The sequence below is a fragment of the Xiphophorus maculatus genome, chromosome 16 (genome assembly GCF_002775205.1).
Source record: "Xiphophorus maculatus strain JP 163 A chromosome 16, X_maculatus-5.0-male, whole genome shotgun sequence".
Taxonomy (NCBI): domain Eukaryota; kingdom Metazoa; phylum Chordata; class Actinopteri; order Cyprinodontiformes; family Poeciliidae; genus Xiphophorus; species Xiphophorus maculatus.
In genome coordinates this window covers 22,498,575-22,508,203 of record NC_036458.1, presented here as the reverse complement: position 1 = coordinate 22,508,203, position 9,629 = coordinate 22,498,575, and the positions used below count along the sequence as shown (strand labels likewise).

The following is a 9,629-nucleotide window of genomic DNA, read 5'->3' as shown; positions in this document are numbered from 1 at the left end:
CTCATTTTAAGCCAGACCTACCTGGGTACTTTTAACTGGGAGACCCTAGGCCACGTGATGATATTTGAGAGGTCGTTGGCTTTAGGACCATGTCCTCTGTCACAATCCGGGTTCTTCCCCCAGCAGGAAGAATCTCCAGCAGCAGTCTGTGTTACAGCGATTTTAAGAAGCCTCTGACTGAAGTTACTATATTATATAACATTCTCAATTAGAGGATCCTCAAGGTGGTCTATAATTTTCTTGATTTAAAAAAAAACCCCAGAGAAAACACAAAGTTAACATCTGAAATAACAGCAAATAATGCTAATTGGAGAGCAGTAGAGGAAGGAGGTCTGTTTGTCCTTCAGCAGCCCGAAGGGAGACGACAACACTCACTCTCAATTCATTTCCTACAGAACTTGCGCCATCAGGTGGCGATGTCTTCTCCAGCGACGCCACCGCCTAACTTCCTGCACGTGAAATTTTGAGTTTGTGCACGTGGACGTTCTAATGGCTGCGTGCGTCTGTCCACTCGATGTTCCTTCAGGTCCGTCGGAGGATCGGGAAACTTTTGCAGGTGTTTGGAGTTAATTATCTGAGAAGAGGGTGACGTCATCAGCTTCCAAACATTTTAACTTTTTCCAAAATATACAAATTTTTTCAGAGTGAGTGAATGTTGTATAATGAATCTATATAATATGAGTTTAACGTTCTGAAATGTAGAAGATATCTAATCTTTTCTCTATATTCTATATATTTTTTAGATGTACTCCACACAGTGTGACGACCTGTTTGTTTAATGTTGCATTATTGTGTCCACAAGAGGGCGCCACTCAGCTAGATGTAGTCAGAAGAAGTGGCTAAAAGCTTTCCTGGATGTCAATGTAACTACAATACCGACATATTTCAATTAATTACAACCTTGAAGCTGGAACAAAAAAAACAATCAAACAAAAAAAAACATTGAACATTTTAAAAAAAAGTATTAATTCTTACAAAAGTCCTTTTGCCTGATTATGACAAGAAACATCAAGAAATGTGTCACTGTGCAGGAAAGGGTACAGTAACTGTGAAGTAACAAAAAAAAAAAAACACGAGCAAAAACAAGAGGTATGGGGGGGTAAAGTCACCAAATAACACTTTATTTTCGCCACTTACACTTGCCTATTGTTCCACACAATGTTTAACTTTCTCATTCAGTGACACACTTCTCATTTATAAAACCAAATAAAATGCAGAGAGCCAAGATAAAAGCGTGCTTGTGTTCAGAACCAGAACTGTTCCCTCTCTGCTGGGAGAGCAGAGCAGACTTTTCTATAACAGCAGCAGCAGCAGCAGCAGCAGCAGCAGCAGCAGCAGCAGCAGCAGCAGCGCGGGGCTGTGGAGTGCAGCTCTGTAGCCTGGAAACAGTAGGTGCGACTGAATAGATGCCTGCATGTACAGACACAGAGGCTGAGCTGTAAATAGAAGGGAAAGAAAGGCTGTGCTTGAATGTGGCCATTAATAAAAGATGCAGCTTTGTTGATCCGTGCACACAGTCGCTACACACAGACACGCACGATTCGGCGTTCCATTAGTGGAAGCCCATTCCATTAGGAGCTTTATCTGCTTTCTATGGGACAGCGCAAACTTGCAGGCGGGTCCGTCAGTTGCAGATTTATGTGGACAGGGGTGATTTTTTAATTTTTTTTAAATTTTTGCCTGTTTTGTTGAACATTTCTATCCACCAAGGAAAAATAGGAATCTGCATTTACTGTGGGGACAGCACAATGTTTGAAGAATTTATATCCTTAACATATTTTGTTTCTGATTTGGTCATAAACCACAAACTAGTGAGCAAGAACTATAGCAACAAGAAAGGTTAGGGTTGGCAAGGATCTAGCAAAGCCTAGCAACAAAAAGGGTTAGCATTAGCAAGTGTAAAAGGTAATTGATAAATTTGTCTTTGTGTGTCAAGTTCACTTGTTATGCAGTGAATGCTTTTTGCATGATATGCATTATCAGAAATTCTATCAAATTTGAAGGTTCCATTATATTTAAAAAAAACAAAAAACAGATTAATTCCCATTTATGGAAAAATGTGATCATTTCCAGATATCTGTTTTTTATTTAATCAAAGGATGTTGTTGAAAAGTGTGATTTTGTTGTGAGGGATCATGTAGCTTCTGGGGCTTTAAGCAGCTTCGCTCAGCTGGACCAAAGGTAAAAACGGCTTTAGTTCCTGGTCTAGAACTAAATCCAAATGAGAATCTGTGACGGGACTTGAAAATTGAGGCTCACAAAAGCTCTCCGTACGATTTGACAGAGATTGAGCTAACTTGTGCAGCGTCTTCTGGACTTTCCTAGTGTTGGTCTGCCACATAAGCCCCTCCGGCACCCCAAAGGTTTCTGCTCTTTAACGCAGCGGGACTGAATTTGAAAAAGCGGGCCTGACAAATGAGGGTGCGAGTCCAGTTCCGAAGCCCTGCAGTCAGCTCTTGTTCGCTTTTCCTTCTGATGTTTGGAACAGCTGACGGCGTGGACAGGAAAGCGGTGCCAGTCTCTCAATGTGTGGCCACAGAAGGGTTCAGAAGTGTGTCCGCCTTCGTGGACAAAACACTCGTCTCCCTTCTGTACAAATAAGCCTGCGTCTGACAGCTGAGAGAAAACACAACTCGACACACAGAAAACCTTCGTCAAACGTGACTTTTCTTACGTTTATCTCATCATCGCCCTCTTGTTCCATTATTTCAGCTTCCCAAGCTGCGTTTTTCCTTCAAATGTCTCACATGTGCTCCACGAAAAAGTCCGCAGATGGACGAATTTTCCACGAATATTTAGCAGTGTCACTCCACAGGGAAACAGACGAATTAGGCAAGTTTGTGAATGCTGAACTGCGAATGTGTACTTTCAACTCCAATCATCAAATTGGTATCGTGCAGAGTGATTTATTCTGCCTGAACTTTTCCACACGTCTTGGGTAACAGCCACAAACTTTAATGTCGGGATCACAAATCCAAAACCTAAAATGTTTTGTTTCTTTTCTTTGTTAAACGAAAGTGCTTATTATTTAGGACTCGATCGAAGAAAACTGGAAAAATATTTAGTCTACTCTCATAAATAAAGACAGAATCTAGGTCAGCATTCATTTTATGCTTATTGTACTTAAACATTTTTTTTTTACCAGAGCAGTTAAAAGCAGATTTGTGTGCACCACGGTAGAATATGTCAGTGCTCCTATTTATCGTGAAAATATAAGGCCACCAAAAAACTTGGAAAAGATCATCAGTTTGTGATTCATCTAACATTTTTGTGAGCAGATTTTAATTTTAAAGCCCTAATTTGTGTAATTTTGGGGGCTGAGGGCCACACAAAGTCAGTCCAGGGGACACAAATGTCTAAAAAAAATAATCTAGCGAAGGATATGTCACAAGGGGCATCTGTATATAAATGCAGGTTTTTCAGATTAATGAAAAAAAACACATTAATTGTAAAATTCTTACAAGAAAGAAAAGAGAATCAAAGTTGTTCGCACGGTCTGACCTCCTCCTCGGAACATCATCGGCCCTCTGAACGTCGCAGGAATCTAGAATCAAGCCGCCAAACGTAGCGGCGGATTAGCTGGACATCAAACTCGACTGAGATCAGTTGCAGCCTTTCAAAAGCCGCTTATCTTTCTTTGCAAACGTGCAGCGCCGCCATTAAGCACACATCCAAACAACAAGCAGGCCAAAGAGGAAAGCTGTACACACAATCCTCGAATCTGGCCACCGTCCAAAACCACACACACACACACACGCAAACACACACGCAAACACCACACGGTCACACTTGACCTGGATAGATACAACAGGGTGGCAGTTCGCCCCATTGACTGGGTCCATTAGGGGCCAAAGTGCAGCTTAGCAACATGCTGTACCACTACAAAAAAAGACACAGTGGATTACAGAGGGACAGCCTGGTGGACAAAGGAAAAGGCCTGGTGGGGGGAGGGGGGAGAGAGGTGAAGGGCAACAGCAGAATGATGGAAACAGCTGGAGGGAGAGAAGGACACTGCCTCCATTTTGTTGTTGCTGCTGCATTAAAAATAACTTTTCCCCGTGAAACCGTCGACTTATCCCTTTGTGCTTTAAAAATACCCGACAAAGAACGAGGGGAGCCGCAGAAGAACGGCAAAAAACTTCCGACTTGTCGTGCCGGGACGTCAGCCGAGGTCAGGAGCTGGGGCGCCTTTGGTGAAAGAGAGCAGAAAAAGAATGATGAGAAAGATTTGAAGCTGGAATGGGAGAAAAAAAAAAAACTCCCTTTATGGGACATGATGTAGAGGGAGGTGGTTATTTTTAGAAGCCACACACACTCACACAGAATGAGAGAGAAACACTCGTTAAATCATCCCCCTCGACTAAAATCTCTCTTTTTCCACCTCCATATGCCTGATGGATGTTTGTATCCGTCGCTCGGTTGGACGTATGGAGGAGAGCTGAGGTTTCTCCAGAGAACTTCCGTCTAAGAGGAACGTCATGAATTAATGATCGGTGCTGAGTAAGGGCCTGTCTCTAAGTGTTGCTGCTGCTCACTTAGCACTCGCATCTGTGCGTGTGTGTGTGTGTGTGCGTGCGTGCGTGTGTGTACACTTGTCTGTTTTCCAGTTTTGAATAAGCCCCGCCTCCCTGCACGCAAGCAGAAGCAGTTCACTATTCACGGACTGATTTGTTTTTCAGTCAAATTCCTGAGAAAGAATGCCTCTCTGGAAAAGAATACTGCTTTTATTATAGATAGATGAATTATGAAGATTGTTTTAGATAGTGAAGTGAGTCTTTCATAAGAACATATTCAGTTGGATTAACCAACTTAACTCAGTTGGAAACAATGAGGGCTCGCTTTAAAATGTGGAATAAATGTAAAACAAGTAAATTTTCCCAACAATTTGAACAAAATGATTTGATTTTAATCCCGTTTGAAGGGAAAATGTCACTGATTATTATTTTTCCACATACATGGAGTTATGTTGCAGTTCCAGTAAAGTGCAATAAAACTGGCTGCTCTTGTTCTGAACGCACGCCCACTGGTCAGGATGATGTGAAGCTACGCTGTGCACACTTTCTGATTTTTAGTGTTTTTACTTCTTTCTTTTTTACTTATGTGTAGCCATATTAAATCTTAATGCATTTATTTTTGTTCCCTTTTAAACAAACACAACATGATTAATCTTGATGTTACTAAAATTTCATTCACCACATTTACACAAAGAGTAAGGTGACCAGATTTCTAAGACTAAGTCTGGGGACATTTCTCACTCGGCGATAAAGAAGAAGCAAATTTATTAAACTAAAATGAAAAAAAAAAAACTGGGGCAGATAAGTTTACATATTTATTAACATTTAAACATTAAAAATCAAATATAAAAGCAGGAACGTGTCTCTGCACACAGTGGTAATATTACTATTAATAATAATAAAAGTAATAGCAGCAATAGAAAATTAAAACTGGAAATATGGGGGAAATTGTGTACATAGATTGTAAGTGACCATGAATATACATGAATAACACAGTTGGTTCCTCTGTTAATGAACAAAGAGCCACAATGGTAACAGAAGTAACTAGAAACTGACAAAAGTAGTAAAAAAAATTGTTTACTGACAAACTGATGAAAGTCAGACACTGTTTTTAAATTGTGGCTCAATTAAAATGATGGTAGTTAAAACTTATTAGCATGTTTGTGTCTGTGACCAAAGAGCTGATGCACCTTTTCTCTTATCTCTCCCAGAAACTGTGTGATAATTTCCAGCCTCACTTTTTTATGATTTGCTTTCCTCCTTGGTCATTTCACATCAGGTCCACCTTGACCTCAGAGTTCACCTTTACTTTCTGGACTTGGTTGTTCTGGACTCTTAGTATATTTTAGAGTATGTATATAATGTACAGTGTTTTTTTTGTTACCAACTGTGTGTGTAACGTGTGTCGTGAGCTGAGGAGCGATCAGAAACTTCAGAGAACAGATTCGAGGTGAGGCAGGCAGTTCTCTTGTCTCATGGCAGGGGGCGCTCATGATCCCAGACATTGTGACTCCACAACTGTAACAACTCCACAACAGAGACAGTAACAGCGAGCTAGAAATACAGTAAAGTCAAGTGCAGCGATATATTTATAGTTTTCTCCTCTTACCACAGAAATCACTTATTAATCACAAAATAAACATTAAGCCTTAAACCTGCAACAGACTGAATGTTCTTCTGTTTGTGTGCGAAATATTTGAGTGTTTTTTTTTGTTTGAGTCAAAATTAACTAAAAACCTAACACTAGCTTAAATGCTATCATGGCATTGGCATGTTGGCTAAAAAAATTAACTATATTAACTAAGTTCAGTAAGTAACTAATGAATTGACTTAATTCATTCAGTAAACTTATTTTAGTTTTTAATTCAAAATTAGATAAAAAGCTAATGTTAGCTTAAATGCTATAATTTTGTTGGCATGTTGGGTAAAATTAACTACATCCACTCACTAAGTTTGGTAAGTAACTTAGCAACTAATAAATTAACTTAACTCCCTCAGTAAGATTATTTTAGTTTTTAATTCAAAATTGGACAAAAAGCTAACGTTAGTGACAATGCTAACCTTCGCATGCAACAAAACAAAAAACAAAATGAAAGTTTTGAGAAAACAGTCCTTTTCCCTTACTCTTCACAACCTAATTGTGGTCGTCCATCATATAAAAACCCACATAAAATGACATAAAAAAGTTTAAATGGGTATAATCACCGTAAAATAATTTTCTTCTAACTCCTACACATTTTTGCGTTTTGTAAATTTTTTGTGGCTTTTCCTTGGTTTCTAGTACCGCTTTGGGATCCTCTCTTTACTTGAGCGTAATTTGTTTTGTAAAGTAAGGATTTGGCTCTTCTTTTCTGCGCCTCCACAATATTGCCAAAATTAGAAACATCCTGTCTCAAAGGGATGTGGAAAAATTGGTCCATGTGTTGGTTATTTATAGACTGGACTTTAAAAAATTTTGTCATCAGGAGGTTCCAAATATTCACTCTAAAGTCCCCAACTGCTCCAAAACACTCCAGAGAGAGCGCTGAAGAAAATCTGCTAGAGATTACATTTCAGTCATCTTAGCCTTGCTTTATTTGTTTCCTGTAAATTGAAGTTAAAATTAGAAATGTTGATCCTTACACAAACTCAATGTATTAGAATATACTGTATGTCTGCTTCTGAATTTGACGAAAGTTGCAAGAATTCTACTCTCTCATTATTCTGGTTTTTGTTTCATAAAGGTAGGTTTATTTCCAGGTGCTTTATAACATAAAAACATAAACCAGTAATCAATTATGAAACAAGTTACACATGTTACATTATGTCAAATGCCCCTCATCAAAATCATAAAGCAAATACACATCAAATATGTTTATCAATGTTCCACTTACTGCTAATTAAAGGCAACAACAAACAGGTAGATTTTAAAGGAACTCATTGTTTCAGCGTCTTTGCAGTTTTCTGGACTTTAGTTCCAAACTTGTGGTACATAGCAACTGAGATCCTGATGGTGACATTAGTCCTTTAATCCTGGAAATGCTCCTCAAGTGATAGAAGACCGACTTTGTAATTGTCTTTATCTGTCTCTGACGGTTCAGATCTACACCCAGATTTGGGGCCTGATCACAAGTTTGTTTACAAAATGGAAAATATTTTGGTAATCCTTGCTGATCTAAAACAGGAAACCTTTAGAGTAATTTCCTGTCAGGAAGGGAGAAGGAATGGGTATGCGTCTGGTATCTGCTTTCAACTGTAGCCGTTCTGGAGCCAGGCACTGTGCCTACGTTTACTTTGGATAAAGTTCATAGTTAGGGTTTTCCAGAATGACCCTACGCCTGGTACAAAGCAGCTGGCCAAAGAAGATGGCACCCCTTCCAGAAGCAATCAGGAGGTGGATTCTACCAACGATGAAAGTATCATTGAAACAACGGTGGACATTTCTGAGATACATTGTGATAAGGCAATGTTTACAGGACAGAAAACAATTAGAGTTATCAAGGTTCTGTGTGAAAACAGACATAAATTAACAAATTACCACCCGGAGATGTTTCAAATTCTTTTGTAAAATGAATCTGTCAGGTCTTGTTTTTCAGACGCCCACCTTCAAAATGTTAATAAACAATAAAAGAGTGTGGAAAGCAGGACTGCAAGGAGAAACGTCTACCTGCTCAGGTCAAAAAAGGAGAAGGTGGTTGTTCAAATGTTATTGGGACGTTTGAGGAATTCCATGTTTTGACTCGGATTAGAAAGGTGCAACGCCGTTAAACACACAGCTATTGTCTTCTTCTGGTCATCAGCATGCTGGCCACTCTCCTGTGGTTCCTGCCATGATATCATCAGAGTGTACAGCAAATGACTCTCAGCCCGGATGGCCCAACTAAGTGTCCAGGCTGTGCTGAATCAGCAGATGTCTGTAAGTTGGCACCAGGTCTCTGCAGATATCTGGTAATATGAGAAGCGGGCCGGGAATTCAGTTGGAAGCCTCCTACTCTGATGAGGCTGCACAATCAAAGTTGTGAATGAGAAGTTCAAAAAGACAAGAAGAAATTTGGCACTCTTAATGGTAAAGTTAATATCTAGACAGCAACTTCATGTAAAGAGGCACGTCAACTGCACCTCTATACCAGCTGTATCGCGTCACAACTGTTTCCCTTTTTTTTTTTTTTTCGAATAGAGCTCAGACCAAAACTGGTGCCGAGTGTATCGATCGGGTGAGACATGAGAAGAGGGTGAGAGTTTACAAGTCTGGAAAGTTGTAGAATTAGATTTAGGTATTTTCTGGATCCGAACAAATACACCTCATTGTCGCGTTCCATTAATCAATCCATCCATGGAAAATGTTTAGCAAAGGCTGACTTATTGTGGGGTTTCTCTGTTGTAAATGTTTGGCACAAACAGACAAATGACCCCATCTGTCAGATACGTCGTTACGGATGAAATGAAAGCTGAAATACTCGCCGCATGAAAATAGCTCCTCGTGTTTCTGCACTTTGGTTTTAATGTTTGATTGCCTGCTGTTGTTTTATTACACACATCATGATGCCCTGCTGAGATATTACTGTCATTTCCCCACCCCCATATTTTTTTTTTATTACATACAATATTTATGTAAAAATATTTTTTTCAAATAGCGCCTGCTCAGATATACTTTAGTAGCACTCTGTGGTGTATTTTTGTTGCTCTTTTATTATTTACAGTTAAGTCCAAAATTATTCATACTCATGACAAAATGAAGTTTAGCCTTCATGTTATCTATCTGTCTATCTGTCTGTCTGTCTATCTATCTAGGTAGCTAATTAGCTGTCAATCTATCTAGCTAGTTATAAATGTTATTAATCCTACTTATTTCTGTTTTAGAAATGTTTCTATTGAGTGGTTGGATGTACTATTCTGACCTCAAATGTCATTATCTGTAAGATGAAAATAATAATTAACAGAAATAAAGACTTGAGTCTCTGCGTATTCAATCTATACAATGTATTCCACTTTGTGAGTTGAGTTTCTGATGTAAAGGATGTACACACACACACACACACACACACACACACACACACACACACACACACACACACACACACACACACACACACCTGCATAGTGTGTATTTCTATCTTCAGAAGGACATTGAATCGA

At 39.2% G+C, this 9,629-nt stretch overlaps 1 long non-coding RNA gene across 1 annotated transcript; it reads right to left on the bottom strand.

Moving 5' to 3' along the window:
- Nucleotides 1-972: 972 nt before the first annotated feature.
- On the bottom strand, nucleotides 973-4,460 carry LOC111611609. Its single transcript, XR_002754115.1, has 3 exons — nucleotides 4,320-4,460; nucleotides 3,462-4,188; nucleotides 973-1,436 (listed from the first exon to the last, which is right to left on the bottom strand). It is a non-coding gene; the product is annotated as an uncharacterized LOC111611609 (long non-coding RNA).
- Nucleotides 4,461-9,629: the final 5,169 nt, after the last annotated feature.